General features: G+C 34.7%; 1 protein-coding gene across 2 annotated transcripts in view; it reads left to right on the top strand.

Moving 5' to 3' along the window:
- ctnnd2a (catenin (cadherin-associated protein), delta 2a) overlaps positions 1 to 25773 on the top strand; it is a 318097-nt gene that overhangs the window by 45793 nt on the left and 246531 nt on the right. The gene's annotated exons all lie outside the window — the stretch shown is intronic.

Raw genomic sequence — 25773 nt, 5'->3', positions numbered from 1 at the left:
CTGGTGCTCCCACCTCCCTTTTCAGAGGAGTGCGGAGCTTCAAGAGCTCATGCTTGCCGGCATACCGGTGTTACAGTTTTATTGGTGCTGACTGTGTTACTGACCTCACATTGCTTCCAAATGCAATTTTTAACTACCTCATTCCTATTTACGGTCATTCTGGTAGCACGTGAAGGCAGCATTAGTAAAAAGAGGCAGAGTCAATGGTAGCTTTAGCAACATTAGCCTTACAGAGAGCCAAGAAGCTCTTTTGGAAAACAAAATATGACGCGTGATGCTTACTTTGTCTGGAGTCTGGACATTCGTGCACGAAGCATTGGTATTGATCCCTCTTTCAGAAGCAATCTTTGCACAACTCCAGCTCTGAACTGACCCTCGTTTGTGAGGTCTGGTGTAAAATGTTAGCACAAACGTATAGGACTTCTCAGTTTTTTTCCGGGACATTTCTTTAGAAAATGAAATTTAACCACTGTGTCCTCAGTGGTCTATGGAGACTCCTATGTTTGTTGGTGCATCCCAGCGCACTACTCTTTTAATGGCTCATTGGCACTGACATTGTATCTCCATCAGCTACAGCAAGAAAACAGTAATGCTGCTTCTCACTTAGGGCTGTGTATATGCTAATGGGGAAGAGAGTGTCACAAAAGGGCAGGACTTTCCCTGGTATGACATCATAGTTGTGAGAAATCTAGAACTGCTCATGTGTAGAGACTGTTTATGATTTATTGAGATTATAAAACATTAAGTGGGTGGATTTTTACCATTATAGGCTGGTTGTTTGCACACACTGCAGCCACACAACTGTTGAAACACCTTATAAAAGTGATTTTTGCTTTCTATGGCACCTTTAACAAATGATAAAAGGGTCACCCACACACAAATACATTCAAATGACTTAACTACCTAAATTAGATGAATTCACATCACATTAATTACATCCATAAATCATATTCATTTATACACTGTAACATATTATGCAAATAAAGAACCAAATAATTTGTCTATGCTCATTGTTACTCCTTCCATTCACCAGCTTGCACTCCAGTGAATAGTAATTAGGAGCTACCTGTCCTCCTTTAGCGCACATAAAGGAGACAACATAAACTACCTAACTTAGAGCATATATGTTTAGACAAATAAACAAAAGAAACGTACAAAAATAAATGCAAATTTACAAAGGAAGAGAAAAATAGGGGGAAAAAACGCATCAAAACCAAGGCATAAATAAAAAATCAACTTATCAAAACAATCATTTATAACACTTAAATCAAATACATTTATGTGTAGCCTCGGTCATCACAATGCTATAATGTATGTAAATAATACTAAAAGAACACTGATTATAGCACTTAAAAAGATATAATTAGACAAAATATGGTAGAATTTTTTAAATACTGCTCAATGGTAACAAATTATTATATTATTTAAAGGGTTGGTTCACCCAAAAATGAAAATTAGCCCATGACTTACTCACTTTCAAGGCATCCGTTCAAGAACGACAGTTAGTGCAAGCTAGAGTAAACTGTTAATAATGTTTTAAATATGGATATTTTTCTTAAAAAAAAAAACAAATAGAGTTGATTTTTTATAGTGTTTTTTTATTTTTTTTTGTTTAAGTTTGTTTTTTTTTATTATTATTTACTTTATTTCTTATTATTTCATTTTTGGGTGAACTAGCCCTTTAATTTATATATTTTTTAAAAAGTTGGTATCAGCCCGAATTGTAACATTAATGCAAACCTAACAATGATATCATGCACTGATCATGCAGGTTTTGACTGTTTTATTTTTGTGATTGTTTGCTTTTTTGTTAAATGTTATTCACTGCATTATGCACATCTAAAAGCCCTGTGATGGTCTGTGAACATCTATGACAAAACCGGAGATCATAAATGAAGTCCTCATGTTATGATACATTTTTTAGTTTCAGCTGAAAACAACTTCAACACATTCACACTGACCTGTTTCAGTCAGGCAGACGTCACATGGGTCCCCCTTCATTAGATGTCAGTAAAACACATTCACTGATCCGGGATGACAATCCAACTTAAAGGTGCTGTATGTGGTTAAACTAGTGGTTGAACTAGTCCAAATTCTAAATATTCGAGAGGGTTTTTTTTTTTAACCTGCCCCTCCTCCTCAGACTTGATGCACACACAGGTTGCCAGATTGACGAAACCAGCAGGAACGAACTCCTTTCATTTGGGAACTTCCATGACTTTAGAAATACGCTGTGTTTTCTGCCAACTTGCAACCCGGGTGCCAGGGTGGGTAAACTGCCAGTTACACAGACCAAAACAGAGACAGACATTCCAACACGGAATGTACAAATTTTCAAAGGAGAATAACTGACTGTAGCATTGTTTTTCAAATAAACAAGTATGTTAACTTAGCATGTTTCTTAAATATCTGCAAACATATTTTGGTATTTTTATGGTTTAGTAGAATCAAAAACTTACATACAGCACCTTTAAAACTATAGCACATCAAGAATACACAACACTTGAAAAGTGCACCATTTTGGAATGACAGCTACATCCCATTATTCATAATATCACATGCTGCTTTTCACTGTTAAATTGAACCATGTGGGAAAGCTCCCTGACAGCAGCATATGTCTAGCCAGTGATTGTAAATAGTGGGTTTGGTAATAAGGGCAACATTTTTTAGGGAATGGAACTGTCTGGTTTGATTTGTACAGACGACGGGAGCCTCAGCAGGAGTGATCCACAACTGGATGTTTTAGTCAGTTCTGTTCAGATTGAGAAAGAAACATACCCGCTACCTGTCTCTACCAACTGTTTGGTCTTCTTTCTTCAAAGGCAGACAGTCACGGAGTCAGCTTTAAAGTTGCTCTTCTGTTTCATTAAGAACTGTGTCCAGTCTTTTTAAAACCTTATATTTAATGTTATCATTTGGATCTGTATATACGTATAAAGGTGGAAAAGGTGGAGGCAATGCATTTTTAAATTGCTGTGCTTCTTTTGCTCCATGACACAGATTTTTATATTTACACAAGTTGTTTATTATATAAAATTAAACCAAATTGTCCTTAAATGCATTCCAGTAGCTCAAACAGTTGAGCAAGGTCATGTGTTCAGTTCCCAGGAATTGCATTAAACTGATAAAATGTAAACATCAGTGTTTGAATAAAAGCACCTGGCAAATGTATAAATGTTAAAATGTTAAATTACCATGTACTGTATAGCCGGCGAGCAGTTAAACTCAAAACAGACCGTGGTTGATGTAGACATGATTTATCCTCAGTATATTTTCATTTTTAACGTAATCTATCTTTGTCATATTTTCTTTTACTTTGCATAATTTCTTTCAGGTTTTTTGTCTGTTTTCAAGGATGATGTCATGCAATTCTATTTTGACATCTGTCTATGATTGATTGATTGTCACAGTCTATAAAAATGGGATTAAAGGGGTCAAATGATGCGATTTTCATATTTTTTCTCTTTGGAGTGTTGCAAGCTCTTGGTGAATAAAGAAGATCTGTGAAGTTCCAAAGACTAAAGTCTCAAATTCAAAGAGATATTCTTTATAAAAGTTAACACTCATCTACGACCCCCTGTAACGGCTCGTTCTAACATGCCCCCACATATCTACGTCAGTTTGTGGGAAGATTTGCATAACGCTGCCCAGATGTTCATGCAAAGAAAGAAGGCATACCTTTTATTCTCGTTGTAGTATTGTTGTTGCCATCGCCGCCATGTCATATAGACGCTGTGTGTTTCACTGTGAAAGCGAAACTACTTTGTTTGGCCTTCCAAAAGAGGACGATATCCGCTTCGTCATGCCTGGAGCTGATCTGTGCTGGTCACTGAGGAAAAATATCAACTTTGCACTGTGGATCACAGAATGGACTTTCACCGTGGACGAAGGACGAAGCGGAGTCCAGCCCGGGGTCGTCACATATGGTTGCTGCAAGCACAAGGTATGCTTCTTCGTAGAAGAAGCGATAAGCCTTGTAAAAATCGACGCGTTTCAGAAGGCGGGGCATAGAGGAGAAACAATAATGTACAGTATGTGGAAAATAATGTGTTTTTTTTTTAACCTTAAACCACATAAACACATTTCATTACACCAAATACACAAAATAATGTTCTTTTTAGCAGCAACATATGCGTGTGTGTGTGTTTGTGTATGTGTGTGTGTGTGTGTGTGTGTGTATATATATATATATATATATATATATATATATATATATATATATATATATATATATATATATATATATATATATATAATATAGAGAGAGAAAGAGTGAGAATAAGTTCACTGCACTGCTTCAAGTTTAACAGTGTTTTCAGGATATTTTTCATTCAAATGTGTTCAGTTTCACCAGAAATGTTTTCTCTGCCTCCTGAATCCAGGTTTAGTCTGAGCAACAGAGCAACCTGCCAATATAACCTGCTAACATTTTATTCTGCCACTTGTGTCTGGGTCGCTCCTTCACTGTGTTGTCCACCCAAATGGGAATGCACTGGATATGTGCAGAAAAAAAACTTGTAATCATTCCAACGGGAAATTGCATATTTTAAAATTTTATTTAATTTTAATGCATATTGTTTTAAACTAATGCGGTTAAGCAAATTTCTGTGATGACATGAACTTTCAGTAGAGCAGTGACGGCGCATCAACAGGCCTAAAAGCCTATTACTAAGCAATATAGCCTTATAGGTTGTACATCATAAATAAGGTTCTGGTCTGTGGTCTGTGCCGGGCAATATAATTTTCATATTTCATATCAGTACACAGGGATGTATCATGATGATGATTAGATGCAGTAGTAAACATTTCATTTTTAAACATGTTCAAATAATTCATACACATGGATGTTAATGAGCACTGAACTGCAGCCTTCATGAAGCACCAATTTACATTATGGATGTAAAGGCCTAGTGGATGCCTCCCAGTGCTTAGCTATAATGAAAAAGAAAGTATCTATTTCTATTACTGAATCTATTACTATTACCCCCTTCTGTAAAATAGTGGATTACTCCATAACTATTCATCCATGACATTTAATATTTTGGCTTTCATCATTATACATGTCTGTCTGTCTTTGGAAAAAAATATTAGCAAAATCCAAAATTTGACTTTTAAAAATTTGGTTGATTTGACACGGAATGACCCATACACACACATATACACACACACACACACACACACACACACACACACACACACACACACACACACACACACACACACTCACACAAATATACAGGAGAAAGAAACTCGGGTTTCTTTCATTTTTGGGTGAACTATCCCTTTAAATATTCTGAACTAGACCTGTTTGGATCAGATTAATTTGGGGTCGGATGCGTTGCTTTTGACTGCAATATCAGTATTGACATTCTGCCATTTCAATAGCTGGCCTGACAGTAATTTGCAGGCACAGTAATGAATTCATTTTCTCAGGGTCATTACGCAAAAAAAGGACAAATTCAAAAGCCCCTGTCAAACCACTCATAATGTAGTTGTAGCTTCTCCACTCATTAGTGTTCTAGTTAACTTTTCCTTTCTCCTAAGCCGGCCCTGAACTTTACCTGGGCACGGTCCTTCACTAGAGGTCTGGGATGAATCTCACGGATTCCCTAATGTGCTACTTAAAAGTGCCTTCTTTTGTTCCTCGATTTCTTCTCATTAGTTTCTAAGTGAAGCTCACTCCAATCATTATGTTAGACATTGTGTTTTTTCCTTGTATTCATGGGTGAATTGTAACATGTCTCAATTGCCTTGCTGCCCCCCAGGTGACTGAATGGCATTATAAAGCCCCATACAGACTCAACCCCACCTGAGCTCAACTCGCTTCTATTATTTACGACACAAAGGCTTGAGGTTTGACAGTGAGTAGCTGTAACGGGAAGTCGCTTTGAAGTGCTTGTAGACTTTAATCCTGAAAGAACTTGTTTGTGCCCCCAACCTCCCTGCACGACCTCTTCCTTACAGCCCTGCACTTCTCATCACTTCCCATAATACTTTGCTGTGACTGTCATGAACCACAACACCCAGAGTTTACCTGTCGATAGGATCGGCGTCACGGTAATTCTTTGATAGTGGTACACAGTTTACTTTTTGCAGTAACTTATATGCCTGGGACTGTTTTTTTTTTTAAAGCTTTTTTTAATTTAAGCTTTGATTCATTAGCTAATAAATATTTTCCAATACAATGAATCTAAAGTAGGAATGCGCTGATGTTAAAACTATTCTTTGCAATTATAATGGTACTTCTTAATTTAAATTTATACTATATAAAATTCTCTTTAAAATGTGAATTTATACATTTTAGAATTGTCTAAATAAATAAATACAACAGACACACACACACACACACACATATATATATATATATATATATATATATATATATATATATAGATATATATATTGTATCTATATATATATATTGTATCTATATATATATATTGTATCTATATATATATATTGTATCTATATATATAGATTGTATCTATATATATATATTGTATCTATATATATATATATTGTATCTATATATATATATATATATATATATATTGTATATATATATATATATATATATATATATATATATATATATATGTATATATATATATATATATATATATATTGTGTGTGTGTATCTATATAGCTATATATAGCTGTGTGTATTTTTTAGCCTGCTGTCTTCAAGTCATATTTACTGCACTGCATCGTCCATCCTTGCCTGATTTGGAGGTCATAGCGAAAGGTCTCCAGACAGAGTATAAACAGACCCAGCATGTCGTTGGTACAGCAGTCTTTGTCAATATGCTACACACTACCTCTCATTCCCGGGATGAATATTGGATTACCAACCACTTCCGCACACTTGAGACATGGCTGCCTACTGTTTGCATAAAAGCAGTTCATTAATTCATTTAAATGATTAATCTGTTCACTCTTAAATGCTTAGCGAAGAGAATTGTACAGCACAGTTTGACAGCAAATGCTGAAATAAACAAAGGGGTGGAGGGAAGGAGAAACACCAAAATATAAGAATTCCGGTGAGAATCCTTTCTGGTGAAATGAAATAAACAATAAGAATTTTTTGGGTTTATGTTTTTTTATTTGTATGTATAAGGTTTTATTTTTTTATTTTTTTATAATTTTTTTTTTTTTAGTTACTGCAAAGTTTCTTACGATGACTAACACTGCATCCTCTCTAGAGCGGCTTAGAAGTTTGTGAGTGCTTTGTGATCCGGCTGTTGGAGATTTAGCTATTTTTCTCACTTCTGTCAGCTTTGCCCACCTTTGTGCTGTCAGCCAGCGTGTGTGTGCACATGCGCCTCGCTCAGGGGCAGAATAATCTCTGAAAAGGGAGAGAGAGAGAGAGAGAGAGAGAGAGAGAGAGAGAGAGAACGACACTGGCTGGGCTCCTGTGTTACTCGCAGAGGAAACACAAAGCTCAGATTCTTTATCAGTCATTCCTCTTCACCTCTTATGACAAGCAGCACCTCCCTGTCACTCAAAGGCAGCCTGCTGAGAAGAAGGCAGCTTTTGCTTAAATACAGCTGGCCTACTGCTTCTCTGAAAGTCATTTTCAGCTTCTTTTCATTTCTTCCCATGGGCTTTTGTGTTTGAAAAGCGATATCTTTTTCAGTTAATGCACATTTGCTAGTTGTAGCTATTGTTTACTTGGTATGACGACATTTTTAACATTTGCATCAGTTTAGTGTTATTGAATCAACAGCTAGCAAAGTGGATGAGCTAAATTGTTTATATTTTACATTTACTAATTGCATTTTAATGCAAATATTTATACTGTGTAGACGCAAAAAATACCACAAATAAACAAACAAACTTACTAATAATTACTAATATAATTTAAGAATGTGTATATGACCAAAATCACAATATAGTTATATCAATATTACAATATAGTTATTTTTGCTTTAAATAAGGTCTTTATATGAAATTTGACACAAAGTTCAAATAAAGTAAAAATCAGCAAACAATGTGGAACCAATTGAATAAGAAACTAATGTTTTTAAAAACTTCCAAAATCACCTTAGATAAACGGCAAAACTCAACAGGCTTTTCAAAATCCAAAATATTGCCAATCAGAGGCTTTTGCACTTCTTTTTTTTGCAACTGTTGTTCAGCACACTGCATTGAGCAGCCACATTCAGTTTTTAATTGTAGTGTCTGTTCTTTTACTGAAATAAATGATTTTTATTACTACAAAAAATCAAAACGATGGTTGGGGTTGGTGCCTGGTGGGCAAGTGACGTAACCGGTGTTGTGGCTTAACACCGATATTACCGTCAGCACCGTCTGTCGCGGCAAGCCTAACGTATATGACACAAAGATGCACCTTACATAGTGACACTTTTCTAGCAATGTGGATCTGATATTAATGTTCATTTTTGGAATGTGTCTGCATTTGTTACTGCACCTGGTCACTCACAAAACCCGCTTTGAGGAACAGTAGCATCATTAAACGGGAAGTGTAATGAGGCATGAAATCAACACAAACCATCTGCAGGGGACTATACCTCACTATAGGAACTATGGGTAATAAGGTGTCAGGAGTGGTTTTCTCCTGGTTTAATCATCCAGACCTTGAAACTCCCTCCATTCACAGTAAACAGCTGTTCTGGACTGAACTCTGAGGACACACTGCCTGTGGCTGCACAACGCTGGGAGACAGCAGCCCTACAGCCTCTCTGACTAATGCCATGACTACTTGTGGTTTTTTGTAGTGTATAAAGCTGCTATACTTTGTATATATACTTTGTTAATGTTTTATATTTTAAAAGTGACATTGCATGTATGTTTTTTATAAAATGGCTACTGATAAGGTGTGTACATACGGTTCAGAGTAAAATATTATTTTAAGGTAGTGAGCTGGTTTTAAATTATTTAATTCAATATGTATTTATTTATTTATTTACTCTCTATACAGTATATTTAAGGCTCACAGTGCAGCCTCAAAATGCTAATAAATTGTAATTGTTTTACGTTTTCTGTGCTTTCTATTAGGGGTTAGGGCTGATTATCGGCGCTGATATTAAGCATTTTCATGGTTATCAGTAATAGTCATTTTCAAACTGATTTGCTGATAAATAATTTAAAAAAATTTAAATAGAATTTTTGTCAGAGCCCTTGTTCTTAATTTTGACATTAATTTTCAATTTTACAAAATATCGGTTATCGGTCTATGTATATGAATTCACTTTTGTAAATTTTGTTATGTAAATAATTTATATTCAAAATCATTTAAATAAATAATGATTAAATTAGCTAAATAACTCGTAGAATATAATTTAAAGAGAGAGTGTAAGAGAATAAATTAACAATTATACTTTTAATCATTTAAAGAATTATCTATATTTTATATTAGTAAATATACATTCTCAAATCATTTAAATTAGTTATTTAAATGGCTAAATAACTAGTAAAATATTTAAGAAATTAGTAAAACTTATTAAAATATAAAACTAGTAAATTTAACTAATATAATGCAGAATATTTGCTGATTATTTGGAAATAAATATTTCATTTCAGATGGACAATATAAAGAGTCCAGTTGTGCTGAAGTAGTTGTGTGGCACATCTAAAATAGTAACACAATCCATCTGTCAACTGAAGGCCTAAGTCAGTGCTTCCAGTGTTGTCAAGTCCAAAAGAGACTGGTGTCTCGCAGGGACAGATCCAGACTTCTGATTTGAAACGCTGTCTGCTAGGGTTTGCAAAGCAATTCTACAGCTCATAATGAATAAGGCTCTTTCAAGCTCTGGTGAGAGATGGTCTATCCGGCGTAATGCGTATTAGTATTGGAATAAGGTGTTGGGAATCAGTTTAATTATCTGAAGCTGTTTAATTAACCTTATATAACAACATTCTGACCCAGAGCAGATTTCACGGTGAAGTAAAGGCCATTATATTAGCCACTCGCAGATCCCTTTTGGCTGATTTTTCACTGTGAATGCTGAGATCCAACTGCAAAAAGTGACAGCTGTTTGTTTTTTTCCTTTAGAAGACAGCTCTAAGGAAGAGTTTTTATTCCCTTTTGAATTAATTATTTTGCATTGAGTACTAGATCAAAAGTTTTATGGCAAATCTGTGTCACGCTCATTGGGCTGCGTATTGAAATTTTGTTCAGATGAGATTCCTCTGAGATGGTTGACATGCCTCCTGAATCTCTCACAACAGGCCAGCTAACATCTTCCACTTAAACAAACTCTCACAGCATGATCTCTCCTGTTCATCAGCGACCTTCAGAATAATGACGTCTAGGCTTCACTTGTGTAGTTGTGGTTGTGTAGAGCTACATTCCACACATGCCGAAATATGTAAGCTTTTAAAAAATATAAAAAAAAATGTTTTTTTTTTTTTAATTTTAAAAAATATTTTACAGTGCATATTGTTTTTTTATAGTGCAAGGTTTTTTTTTTCCTATTGAATAGTCATACAGATGGAGTCAAATATACTCTTTTAATAACAAGTACACTATTAAAACTTTGTGTAGTTATTATTGAAAAAGATTTTACAAGGTCTTTCTACTTCAAAATTTCATGTTTAATTTGATGTGCCATTTCTTTGTAATTATTTGTGAAGATTCTGACTAAATATTACACATTTTTTTTAGTGTAGAATTGACGGATTTTTTGTTTTTTAGAATGTTGTGGGATGTGAGATATAAATTTTTTTTTTGTTTTGTTTGTGAAAAGAAATTCTTCATAATCTAATGATTCAAAATCCATTATATATGTTTTGTTGAACTCTGGATTCTGGAGACGAACTGTGCCTTCATTATTCTCACTAGCTCTTATTTGCTCTGTCACACTTTGTGGTTTTTTTTTTCCTTAAGTTTTATTTTTTTTTTCTTCCAATTGAGGTTATTTAATGGTGAGATCAAGCTATGATTTTGGAGCATAAGCCCAGGTTACCTGAAGCTGAAATGCAGCTCTCTTGAATGAAAAGTTCACTCATAATTCATCATTTTCTCACCTTTATTTCATTCCAAACCCTATGACTATGTATTTTTCTTTTGTGAAATACAAAAGTAGATGTTTAGGCTGTTCTTCTTTCATTTGAAAAACATTATAGATGTGGATGGGAGCCATGAAAATTACAAAAAGCATCATAAATGTACCATTAAGCAAATGTAAAGCCTGGCTAAATAAATTTAAGAGGGACAATTAAGAGGCATTTTTGATTTTAAACATGTTTTGTCAAGATGCATTGCATAAGGTTTGACAATATGTAAGTTAATTTTCACCCAAAAATGAAAATTCTGTCATTAATTACTCACCCTCATGTCGTTCCAAACCTGTAAGACCTTCGTTCATCTTTGGAACAGAAATTAAGATATGTTTGATGCATTCCGAGAGTTCTCTGACCCTCCCATAAACAGCAAGGATCCTTACACAATCAAGGCTCAGAAACATAGCAAGGCGATCGTTAAAATAATCCATGTGACATCAGTGGTTCAACCGTATTTTTTCGAAGCTATGAAAATACTTTTTGTGTGCAAAGTAAACAAAAAGAAAAACTTTATTCAACAATTTGTCTCCTCCATGTCACCCTAGCGCCATTTTGGAGAGTATCACATACATACACAACGTATGCTGTTCTGTGTCAGCAGCACCGTACGCGGATACACTGTTTACGTTGTTTACCCTTGATCTAAAACAACGTATCCGCGTACATTTTTTCAATATTTTTATTTCTACAAAATGCAATACTCTACTTTTATAACACTATATTGAGTTTTATTACCTTGGAATTAAATTCAGAAAATTATTCAACACTGCTGCATGAGTGTTTCTAGGGATTGATGGCAAATCTTTCTTTCTTCTGACCAACGTAATCATTCTCTTGGATTTTTTTCCAGTGTCAAATTTTTGCTTGCACATATTCAAATATGGTGCATCACACCTGATTTTACACCAGCTGTGTTGTTTTTAGTTCTCGCCATTGATATCAAACCCAACAAGTCATAAAAGTTCCCTTTTTGAAATAAAATGCTGTTGTTTGTTTTTTTTTTTGGTTTTATATATATGTTATGTGAAAAATATATGAGAGAAAAAAGAGGGTGTTATAAGTGTGTGTGTGTGTGTGGAAGTTCTTGTTGCCATATTCTTCTGAAACGAGTCTAACAAGCTTACCCACGCAGAACTGTATGTGTCAAGGTACGCCATTTTAAGAACAATGTCGAGGAAATTAATTAGCAAGGAGGATGCAAAAACAGTTATTAAGATTCAAGTGGAGAGCGTCCCGCTTTGCGTCACTTATAAGCGTGAGGTGTTGAGGGGAATTATGTTGATTAAATGTATGCCGAGGTATTAAACAAAGCTGAAAGTTTATTCAGGGCCTCCGCTCAGCATAACCCACTCTTAGAGTTGCCATGGCTTTACAAACGCTGAAGAACACAAGGTCAAGAGGTTGCCTTTTCCCTCTTTGCTTATCCCATTTGAGTGCTCAAGTGAAAAGACACTTGGCTTTCTGACCAGAGATGAGTAAATGGCAACAGTGATGAATTCTGATTGACAGAGTTTCTCATATAAGGAAATCTCATCTTCCTTGGCTCGCACTGGCAGCCATTTATCTTCCAGTGCATTGGATTTGTCATTGCCTTTCATCGGCGTTCTCCCATAATACACTGCTGTTTTCTGTAAGAAGTAGTCAGGCTGCACTAATGGGTCTGTTTTTGTTGCCATAGTAATTTACTTTACAAATGCACCAATCATTAAGCCGCATTGCTATTCATTATCAAATTCACGCATGCAAACAAGGTGATTAATTCGATTTTTAAGCTTAATTTGACCGTCTGTTTGTTTCTTTTTTGGTAAAAAGTCTAATCTTGATGCCGCATTAGCAACTGTTCCTAATTACCATCATATGTCTGTGAATCTGCCATATTGGGAAGTTCAAAATCTGACATAACTGCAAGAGAAATGGCAGATGCAGACTGCAAAAGTACATCAGTACTTTTGTGAAATATTAAAGTGGATATAATATTTTAAGAGATTTCAGTTCAGATTTTTCAGGGTTAGGATATTGTAGCTAATTAATAATTAAATAATGTGTGTATACACACACACACACACACACACACACACACACACACACACACACGCATACACATATATAATTTTAGCAGTCCCTTGTAACCGATTTTAACTAAATTTGATTGGTCATAAATGCCTGAGAATTCACATTTATGCAGTGTTTCTATCCATTATCTATTTTGCGTTCCAAAATAAAATTAGATTATATTTAAAATATATCACAATATATATTCTAGGTATAAAATCCATATTTTAATCTGTTGTCTTATAAATTATATTGATCATCATACAGCACATATGGCTGTAAAAATCATTATATACAGCATAGTCAATGTTCTAGGCTGTATGTTGTATATTCAGTCGATTATGATTTATATTTAATGCACAAACTAAATTATATAAAACCAAAAATGTTGACGGAGTGAGTCTGACTTAGGGTTGGGTACTGAACTCTGTACTTTTAAGGGTACCGACTGAATTGCGTTGGTACTACTGAGTACCAATTCACATTAAATGAATCGGTGCCAAATTTCGGTACCTGAGAATGCATCTGGGCGCATACGCTACAGAGAGAGAAAGAGAGACCCTGTGTTGTGATGTCATCCCTGCAACTCGTTCAAACAACACACAGGGCAAGCTGAAATGTTCTGAAGTGTAGTTACATTTCTAGGGCCATATGGTTTCTGCAAAAACATGGACAGGATCGCGGAGTCCATTTATAAAAACGTAATTTACTCTATAGCGTGGAATGCCAAGCAATTCACAAATTTTTGGACGAATAAATCAAAAGTAGGTCTGCCACTTAATTTGAATCGTGATATGAACTAGTGTCTGTGAATGTTATAATGCAAAAAGACAGTTTAAATATGAATCTTGCATGTTCCACTTGCCTTTGTATGTATGAATGGTGGAAATAAAAGTATGGTTTAACATGTAACAGAAATGTATTACTTAATACTTTTGTACAGTGTAATGTACATCTTCAAATATTCCATTTTCTATCAAATTTAAATGAAACAATTAAATGATAAAAATAAATATTACAGCCAGATTAATCACTTAATTGTAGGAAAAAAATAAAACAATTATTAACCGATTAAAAAAGTTTTAAAGGAATATTCACACAATTTTTTTCCATGTATTGATTTCAACAGTAAACCTCAGTTTGTTTGCCAAAAAATAAAAGTAAACCTCAGTTTGGGGTTTAATTTTCATTTGATTTAAAATAAACCTCAGTTTTCAGAAAAATTAAAACAAGAATTTCTGAAAAAAAGAAGAAAGACTGTTTGTAGGGCCCTGTTGTTCAAAATGTTGAAATTGAGACTTGGACTTATTTTTTTCACTGAATTAAATGTTTTTTTTTAATTACACGGAGTGTAAACTACCAAAAAAAGGTACCGTTGGGTACCGGTACAGAATTTCAGGTACCGATACCGGTTAAAAAATGAACATACCCAACCCTAGTCTGACTTCTTTCAAACATAGTCTTATTATGTTTTGGCCGTTCAGTGTGTCGAGACATCTTTGTTTTTGTAATACAGTGCACTTTTCCTACACCAGATCCAAACTAAAACATAAACTCTGCATTAAATATTCATACAGATCAACACAAGTTTCACAGCACTACATTATAGTGAAAAATATGCTTATGGTGGAAGCAAGCCAAGCATACAAACAAAATGGCTTTGCAGATCTCACCGCCTCTTAGAGTCGCTGTAAGGTAAGATACAATGGAATACTTTTTTTAATGCTGCCATTTTGAACTGCTTTTTTTTTTAGTATTCAGGGCAATAACAACAATGATAAAGACACTGTTTTTACTCTTTCTCTTACTGTTTTTCAAAACAGACCATTTGATTTAATCTAATATGCTGCCTGCCACCAACCAGTCAACAATTATTAACACTCATGTCAATTCATGAGCCCGGCTGATCTTACTTGGTGCAGAAATTACAGGTTGAAATGTCTATTCAGAGAGAGATGTTGGTGTTCTGTAGCTACTTTGTTGTATCCAGATATTAAGTGAGTATACGTGGACAGTAAATTACTGGTAACTGTCACAAATCAGCTCATTGTAAAAACCTAAGTGTTTGAAATTGTCTCTTTTTTTCTCTAGTTTTGATATTACAAGATGTGTGTGCATTAAATAAGCAGCCATACAATGTGAAAATTGTATAATATGCAAAAAAGGATGTGCTGAAACCATTTATATCCCAGATAAGAGTTACATGACCTTATATATTGTTGACTGTTAAGTATAATAATGCATTTAAACATTCACTGTATCCAGACAAACAGAACAGACGATGAGTGAGTGAGTCATTTAATTATTGCTGTGTATTTTATGATCACTAAAGTGAAAAGGTGAATAACTCTGTGTAATTCGCATCAGTATACGCTCATTAGCATTCATTTAGCTCCTGGGCAAATGAACGGACGGAAGAGAAAACTTGTGTAACCGAATGCATAGAATGCATTGGAAATAAGCTGTCAAACTTTGTATGTTTATTGTCTGAACATTTTATTGTCAGTTATTTGTTAAGCCTATAAGGCGAAAGGCTTGTGTAAAGACACATAATTGGTCTCCAATGCCTTTGTGTTGAAAGAGTGTTTGTGCCTGCAGGATAATATAGAGATGTTTGCACATATCGCATGTCAGCAAGTCCTGCTGCCCATATTTTGAAGATTCATGCAATATTTTTTTTTCCTCATTAAAAATGCATATACAGTACTTTCGAGAAATGTTTAAATTCTGCATACACTCACATTAGATGAACTCTAGTCATATCAGTAACCTGATTTGTTTATGGATTGGGTCAGTGAACAGGAACCAACATGTTGAGATTGCACGACCATTTTAGTATTATTTATATTCTATTACAGTGTTAATAGTATAGCTTTTATATTTTCAGTTTTAATTTATTTTAGTAATTTTATCAGCTTTTTTATTTGAATTTTTAAAACATTTCTATTAAGTTTTATATTTATTTCAGTTTTAGTCATTTTAGTACTTTAACTGTGTTTTTAATATTTCTATTTAGCTTTGCATTTTGTTTTATTTCCATTTTGGTTTTCATATATTTACATTTCAGTCTAATATTTATTTTCATCAAAAAAAATTATTTTATCCCAACTTAATTTCAGTTATTTAAAACAATTTTTAATAGTTTGTTAACAGTAACAACACTGATCCCATTGTTATTGGACACTTTAGCTCATGTAATAAATGTAATCATGAATGATCAAACTCATGAATTTGTTTTTATAATTTTATAAATTCTATCATCTTTTTTTATAATTTAGTCTTCGTCAGATTTCACTTTATACAATTTTAGGTCTTTTAAAATTATTTTTGTATATTTTGTTTATGTAGTTCTAGCTTTTTAGTGCTGCCAAAAATGTTAGTGTGTTTAAAAAAAAAATGATAATACATTTTAAATTTGTTAAAATTTTTAACACTATATTTTAAAAATCTGGTATTATCGCTAGTGTTTATGAAAGTATTTTAGGTCAGCTTTTTCCACTTATATTATATTATATTGTTGCATTAATTTATTAATAGTTCAGTATGAATGTTTTGTGCTTGCTTAAAAGAAACTCCAGGGTTGTGTTGTTGCCCTGAGCTTTTAATAAAGTTTATGTCATGAATATGTAAAAAGCTTAATTTAATTTAATAACTAATAACTTTATATTTAATAAAACAAACAATTATGGTCCCTAGAAATTCTATGTGCAGTAAATAGAAAATTGGTCAGTGTGGTCAGCAGTAGTTTACATGCATTCTCATTCTGTTTTGTTACTCAGAGATTGATTCATTGACATTTCGCCCGGTGGAGTCTAATCTTTCACATTGTTCCAGTAAATGTCTAATTCAACTTGAACTCAGCATTAATTTACTGCTTTCTTCTTTTGAATTAACAATGCTCAATGTTCTTTTTATACTTTTTTTTTTTTTAAGTGCAAGAGGGTTTTGCTTCCTTGTGCCTTTCCAACTGGAATCAGCCAATATGGTGGTAAATAAGGAATAATAATCTTTTTCATTACAGTGAAGACATTATTTTGTGATACAACAAAAAAGTTATTACAAATCTCTTTGATTTGTTGAAAGCCCCAGGCTAAAGTACTTGCAGTGGTTCATTGATTAATAAGAATAATTAATTTCAGACCTCAAGTTGCCGTTCGCTTTAAGGGGTGCAAGTGTGAGAACAGCACCTGTCATTTTAGCTAAACAACAAAACCTGTCTGATGGCGGCAGACTAACTTGAGTAGATGAAAGGAGACGTCTGTGTGAGGCACGACAGTTTGAAGACACGCTATCAGTAGATTCATGCAGTCTTCAAATCCTCAATAAAAGTAGGTAGATTCCTTGGCAAAGATTTCAAAATGAACTACCTTTTCACTATTGAACAATACAGAGTAGATGAGCTGTTTTACCAGACCCCATTGTGTTTTGAGATCTCTCATCATCAGTTGGACATTCATTAGTGGAGTGTTTGTGTGTTTTTTGAATGTACAGGCAATAACAAGCCAGTTGTGAGCAAGGTTCTCATTAGTTTCAGCTTATTCTGCCACCTAGGAAATCATGCAAAATAACAAACCCTAGTTTTATTTTTATTTTTTGCATTTTTGTACCATTTAGAAACAGGTAAAGCTGAAAATGATCAAACTGCAATGTAATTGTGTGGAAAATTAAAGAATTTAGAGAATTTACAGATTCAGCAGTTACTCTTAAGTGCATTGGAGTGTTCTTTGCATCTTTGCGATTTGTTAATTATTCTTTTTATTTGTCAAGGATGCATTAAATTATTAAAAGGTGACAGTAAAGACATTTACATTTTAAGTAAAGCTGTCAAGATTCCTTGATTCAATTTGAGTACTTGATTAAAAAAAAAAATCATCCATTTCATTTTGCCGTGTCGAGTAAGCATTGGATTTAATAAATGCGCTTTAATTATTTACGTGTGTGTAGGTTATGTACGTGCATCTCAGAGTGGCTCCGTTCACAGTAAATGCTGCTCCACACAAATTGTAATCATTTGCGTGGAGCATCTCAAACTCCATCTCTGCATATTGTTGTGAGTTTGGGTTTAATATAACATCCATCTGGGAATGAAACGTGCCATTTCATCAGATTTCTAAGGTAAATAATTTATAAATCTACGCAAACACAGGAGAATACATCAATATCTTTCTCAATATGTTAATTGACATATGTTAATGTTCATTGCGATTTTAAAATAAAAGTTTAAACTCTCGTTCTGGGTTAATACATTTTGATGTCCACATTCAAGAAATTACAGTGGCTGTAGCATTTCTGCTGTCTTAATGGGGTCATGAAATGAAAACTAAAATTCTCTTGATCTTTTAACATATAAGAGGTTGTTGTACTTTAAAAACATCCTGTAAGTTTCAGAACTCAAAATTTTGTCATTAGTCTAAAAACAGCTTATATTGAAGACAGCTTTTGGAATGTTCTACTCGATGTAATAGTGTGAATAAGTGTTGCCTCCACAGAAGAAGCTCAACATCATTGCATGTTTAGCCCTGCCTGCTGATTTGCGCATAGTGTTTACGAGAAAAGCGAATGCGCAGGTCTGTGTAGAAACCAAATTATAAAGATGGCTCTGCCACTTGGCAGTGTCAAGTTGTGGAAAAAACATTGCCTTTGTATTGCCTTCTTTCTGATCCCAATGTTAGGAAAGAGTGAATTAATTCATTTTTAATGAAGAACCAGACCGCATCAGTATGAAGTCACTTCATTGAGTCTTTTGTGCACTTCATTTTACAGAGGATTGTTTACAAACAAGGCACAATCCGATGCGGGATTTTCAACAAGATTGAAACAGAAAGTAGATGCTTTGCTGACTATTGGATCCGACAGTCATGTCGCAACTACTGTTGTCAAAAGTACCAACCACTATACCATTTTGTACTGAATGTTCATACATATTCATTTTTCATGCTTATTTCCACTTTACTTGGATTTAAATTATCTATGTCATCATTTAACTTATACTTAAAATTAATCTTTAAAAAACATTAGGACTGTCAGTCGATTAAAATGTTAAATTAAAAAAAAAATATTTTTTTATGAAATTATACTCTAAATAAGAAACTAAATCTGCCAGCGGGTGGCTGTAAATGTCTTAATTTGATTAGTTCAAATGGCTGATTCATTCAGGAGTGAAGTAAACGGCTCTCTTAATGAATGAGGCTTTGAATCATTGGTTCACACGATTTGTTTAATACACGGATTTATTCAGAAACTAAACAATGCTGTGTTGCTCGGAGATGAGCAACAATTCTGCTATGGCTTTAAAGGTCGGTGGCGGCACTCACTATTCACTGTTAATTCACTATTAAGAAAGTCAAAGTAAAAAAACTGACAGCTTTCTAATGCTGCATTAATGATGCATATTCTCTGAGACAAGAGACGAAACTACGTCAACATATGCTGATAGTGGTAGCCTATATAACTGTCTTAATTTATTCCCTTAATATTTATCTTGTGGCCCTTAAAGTGAAAAACATGAGAAGAAATGTATTTCGCATTAAACAGGTGTTTTTGAAAATCGGTGCTCTTAATTTTCATTGATAAATGCAGTGTTAATAATTTTAATTATAGGCATATAATTCAATTGTATAAATCAGTGGTTTTCAACCTGTGGTCCGCGGCCCCCTAGTGGGTCGCGATGGTATTGCAGGTGGGCCGCCAATTACTATTAAAATAAATAATAATGTAAAAATGTCTAAGTCATAACATAATAACATCATTTCATATATATAATTGAATGAGCCTGAGTTATTTTCTGTTCATTGCCAGTTCATTCTAGGGCTGTGTGATAGAAATCGTCATAAAATCACAATTTGAGCATGCGCGATTTCTAAATCGATTTATAGCACGATTTTCCGCGGGCCTGACATCCCGCAGTATGCCATCCGATCTAATTAGAATGCAAAGCGCCTAGCGTGAGAACAGAACAGATTGGGAATATGCCTACGTAACTCCAGGTTCACACACACTGTCTGTGATGCGCCTTTTTTCCGAGCCCATGTTAATGGATCAGAGCGTTCACACTGCACGCAGTAAAAGGCTAGAAATAAAAGCGTGCGAAAATAATTAATATCTAGCACATGAGCATAGAGAGAGTTGTGAGTGCACAGGATGCAGTTTGAGTGAGAGGAGACACGTTTTAAGTGCGCACACTCTCTCCGGACGAGAGCAGCGTGTATCTGAGCAAGCACGTCTGGTTTTGTGACAGAGAAAAAGAAATCTGCATGCGAGCGGAGAGATTCGTGCTCGTGCATTAATTTAATGTGCTTTCGCGTTACATTTATGCGCTCTCGCTGCTGCTTCAGCACCACATACACATACTATATACGCACTGCAAACGGAGTAGGCCTATGTGTGAACCTGTATAATGTATAACAAATCTATTTCAACACCTGAGGCACCGCTACAATTAATGAGTTCTATAAACAATGTATGGCAAAAAAGAAAAAAAGTCCCTGGACACAGGATTTATTTATTTATATTTTTATAAATTACTATATTGATTATTTTGACTTATGTCTGTTCTAGAGACGTTACAACTTTTTGATAAAGCTCTAATTGGTTTTCTTTTGGAAATATGTGTCAAATTCTTCCTGAATGCATTTATGACTGTAAAGCATGTCTCTGTGTGTGTCAAAATTGTAATTAAAATCGAAATCGCAAAATTGATCAAAGAAATTGCGATAGTTTTTTTTTTTTTTTTTTTGTCCATATCGCACAGCCCTAGTTCATTCAATAAATACAGTTAACATTCTAGCTTTTGAATACTAAGTTATTAAACCAACAATAGCGGGGTCAGTTAATTTTTTTGCAGTGGGCCGCGCAAACATATGTGTTTGGTTGTGTGGGCCGCGAGTTGAAAAAGGTTGGGAACCACTGGTATAAATTAATAGACCTGTTTAAAAAAAACTTTTTAAAAACATTTCCAACGAGGAGTAAGCTAATAGCCTAAACTTTAATTATCCTCACAACACGTCATGTGGTGATGCGCTATGAAATTATTGCGGCACAATCATTTCTTGTAATTTAACATTTTGTAAATGAAACCTAATAATATGCCTAATAATAAGAAGAATGTAACAGGCCTACATTAATGGAAAATGCTAAATTCTCTTAATATTGCCAATTTTTGATATTTTGAAAATATCTCTAGCTACCGTTGACACATGATACGACGCATCTCAGCACGGGCAGGTCCCGTCCGCTATGCCACTGTGTGGAAATAGTTGTATGAATTGTCGGCACTTTATCTATCCTGCCAGTTTGCATTGAGAGTGACTGACACTTGATAGTCAGAAAAAATGACCAAATAGATATATATATAAAAAAAAAACAAATAAAATAATGAAAAAAAGGTAATGTGTTCTCTGCAAAATTGAGCAAAAACACATACTGTGTTTAAAATATAACACAAAATAAACTTTTTATTGATTGAACTGTTGTATAAAATCACATTTAAACTTCTGATATTTGGGAGCAAATCAACACTCATGATATTGTTCTTGCTACTCGTGTGATATTGGATGACGTAGGCTAAATATGAGACAAAAACTCATACAGGGGCATTTTTTTGCTCCAACATCTTGAATTTTGGGGCATAACTGCATTCATGGAGTTGTTGCCCAGCATCATATTTGTCAGGAATCAACCGTATGAAATGTAAGAAGACTTACAGGTCTGGGGGCGGGGCCAGTGTGTTAACTACGTACAAATATTTTAATCGTGTTATTTTTAATGAAGTTAACTAAGTTAATGCATTAAACTGACTAAAACACACACACACACAAACACACACACACACACACACACACACACACACACACACACACACACACACACACACACACACACACACACATATATATATATATATATATATATATATATATATATATATATATATATATAAAACATTTAAAAAATAAATATTTTATATTGCCTCTTGCCGCATAACTTTTTCTGTACTGTCAGCTGTTTTTTTCCACAAAATTTTTGCCTCCTCAAGGAAAAAATCCTCAGGTCTACAGGAAAACATTTTGATAATTTATCTGGTAAGCAGAAAGTCTGAGTCATGCAAAATTCGGAAGACGCTGTCCTGGAGCGTGTTTGATTTGGCTTGAAAGGTGGCAGGTATATCAGGGGTTAGACTGATGACCTGTGTCTGTTTGATGTAATACCAGCCAGGGTGAGGAGTGGGTGTCTCCTGGGGTCAAAGAGAGATGAAGAGCCCCTGTCAGTGTGCAGGATCAGCCCAGAGCTGTTTGTGTTTGTGTGTGTGTTTAATGACCTCTGGGGACCATCTCCTGCTGTCCTATCTCTCTGCAAACTGCTGACTGTAAACCCACCCACCCACAAGCACACACCCCACCTCAGTTGTCCAAACTGCATGTTAAACAGAATTCCCTCATATTCATGTCCCCTGCCCCGTTTACCCAGAGACTGCGGCATGTGAAGGAGGAGCACACTCTGATGGGCCGTTAACGTGTTTTTCCATTCCACTGTGAAACTTTTCCATTTTTTTTTTTTTTTTTTTTCGTAAATGTACTAGATATACAACATAAGTTTAGAAAAATGAAATACGGTTTAAAATATATTTCCTACCCAGAAAACACTTTTTCATTTAGTTGGAGTACATTGTTAGCTTAGCAACATGCTAATGAAAAACCCCATTGGAATCCATTGTAAATTAAGTGTTTGTAGCGTGCCAAGTCAGATTTTGACACTTTATAATACATTTGATGTATAACTTTTACATTATTACTTTATGCTAAAGTGTTGACAGCTTCTCAGTTAATAAACCTTTACGTTACATACTAGGCTTGCTGCGTTAGACTGTGTTGGCGGTGATACGGTGTTAAGCTGCAACACCGGTTATGTCACTTGTCACTGCCCACTGTTTTTATAGTAATAGAAATCATTTAGTTCAGTTAGAGAAGAGACACTACAATTAAAACTGAACACAGCTGCTCAATGCAGCTTGCTGAATGACAGTCGCATCACATCTGATTTCATTTATCACAGTCGAGGAGTGAGTCGAGCTGACTGACAGAAAGAGTGAGATCAGACAGACAAGATGATAGCGGATGATTTAATCTCGAAACAACATACAAAAGCACCTGTTTGGTAATATTTTGGACTTTGAAAAGCCTATTGCTGTTTATCTAAGGTGATTTTGGAAGTTTTTGTTAAACATTTGTTTCTTATTTAATTGGTTCCACAGCATTTGCTGATTTTACTTTATTTACACTTTGTGTAATTTATTTTATTTGACATCAAGGTGTATGCCATGCCTTCAAACTTTCTTATTCGTTTTGCTAATAAACATTCTACGTTTCTTATTTATTTAGTTCCACAGTGTTTACTTATTTTCAGTTTTGTAGGCTACACCTATTTAAACTTTGTGTAAGTTATTTGTTATTTTATATTAGGCATAGCCTAGCATGGTGTATTTTTATTCGCTTTGTTAATAAAAGTTCTACGATTTATAGATTTTTAGGCAGAGTTTGACGTTGTATTTTGTTGTTGCTTGAGTTGCATTCAACACCGAATTGCCGCTAATTCGGAAAAGAGGGATTACCGAACGGTGGAATTTAATTAGGCCTAGTGTTTCTAGGCTGACACGATTCATACAAACAACATGGATAGGTAAACAGTTAAACATGTTAGTAGGGTTGCAAAGGTACATTTCAGAAACATTCCAGAAAATTTGAAAAGTTTTCAGGATTTTTGGAAACATTCAGAAATTGTTGCAAAGTTTCTGGACATTTAGGCTACTGGAAATTTTCTGCCACTTTGCAATCCTACATATAATCATTGTGGAAGCACTTCGCTGTGACCAAACATCAACAACAAAAAAAGATGCTAAAGGAGCAATGTGTAATATAAGTTTGCCAAATTAGGAAGCCATAGATTCAGAGTGTTCCAAATCATTCACTTGTGAGGTTCCATTATGGTTAGAATGCTGCCTTTGAAGCTAACTCCCTATGTAGTCAGAAAGGCAGGTTTTCAAATAGGCATAATGTATTTTACAGACAGCTGGATTCTCCTTTGGATTTCCCCATGGAGCTTTTATGTATTCACTGCCATATCCACCTGCTTTGCACCTGTACTCACCCCACATATAATGTTTTTCAGTCAAGAGCTGATAAGAGGTTTGAGAGAAGTGTTTGTTTTTGATGTTATACTTTGCCCTAAACTGCGGCTTATTTTTAAACTATTTGTCACACTCACAATGCATATGTGTCATCACGCAGCACTGATATTTGCCGCTTCAAAGCAGCCCTCTCATTCTCTCTCCCTGCAGTCTGTCATTTCCTTCTTGCTGAGGCCACGGGGTCTCATAAGAACTAGTGTTTTTCCCTCAGCTAGCGCCTGGCACACTTCAAACGCTCTAATCTCTTTGACCCCCACATGAAAGAGGCAGCGCTGGTCCAGCCCATTCAAATAATGGACAGAAGAAGAAAGACTAGTCTATGTGAATGTAAAACGGTAACAAAAAAGCTAAATGTGAACATCATGGCTGCGAGACAACATTAAGCATTCTGTCACCAGTGGAGAGCTGGCAGCATCTCAGCTAAGTGATAAAAACACGACAGTTTGGGTTTTAGAGGTCCTGTATTAATTGTGAGTGCAGGTGACATTAGCATAAATGTGTTTAATACAATTTTTTTGTCATTAATTACTCAACCTCATGTCATTCCAAACCTGTAAGATCTTCGTTCTTCTTCGGAACACAAAATTATTGATGAAATCCGAAAGCTTTCTGATCCTGCATAGACAGCAATGCAACTGACACATTCAAGGTCCAGAAAGGTAGTAAGGACATCATTAAAATAGTCCATGTGACATCAGTGAGTCAACCTTAATTTAATGAAGCTATGAGAACATTTTTTTGTGTGCAAGGAAAACAAAAATAACGACTTTATTGAACAATTTCTTCTCCTCTTTGTCAGTCTCCACCACGCGAATATACAGACCAGAATATACAGATGATGAACTTAGAGAGATGGACATTCAGTGTCAGAACGCCAGCTCCTGCGTCGATAGCACCACACGCATGCTTCGTGTTACTCTCGTCAACGTGCATTATTTTTGTTTTCTTTGCGCACGAAAAGTATTATTGTAGTGTAGCTTCATAATATTAAGGTTGATCCACTGATGTCACATTGACTATTTTAATGATGCCCTTACTAACTTTTTTGGCCTTGAACGTGTCAGTTGCGTTGCTGTCTATGCAGGGTCAAAAAGCTCTTAGATTTCATCAAAAATATATCTTGTGTTCCGAAGATGAACAAAGCTCTTACAGGTTTGGAACGACATGAGGGTGAGTAATTAATGCCAGTATTTTTTTTTTGTTTGTTTGTTTTTGGTGAACTGTCACTTAAAAAAAAAAGGTAAAAATCAAGCTTTATATTTATTGTTCTGTTCATTCATTAGTTGTGTTTATTTCAAGTTGATTATTTAGAAAAATTACTCCTGTTACTTTAGGGGTCTCGAATGCAAATTATCTCTGGGCTGCTAGCCAGGTGATGTTCTCCATTGAGAGGTCATTAGAAGTATTTTTACGACTATGAATTTTGACTCTTTACTTTTTTTTGCAATTATACAGTTGTTGATGCATGGGCAGACCGACTCATCTATCCATCATACCTTGCTCTGCATGTTTAG

This window comes from Cyprinus carpio, chromosome B24 (genome assembly GCF_018340385.1).
Source record: "Cyprinus carpio isolate SPL01 chromosome B24, ASM1834038v1, whole genome shotgun sequence".
NCBI classification, from domain to species: Eukaryota; Metazoa; Chordata; class Actinopteri; order Cypriniformes; family Cyprinidae; genus Cyprinus; species Cyprinus carpio.
Note: the sequence above shows the minus strand (reverse complement) of the source record. Positions and strands in the feature narration are given on the sequence as shown.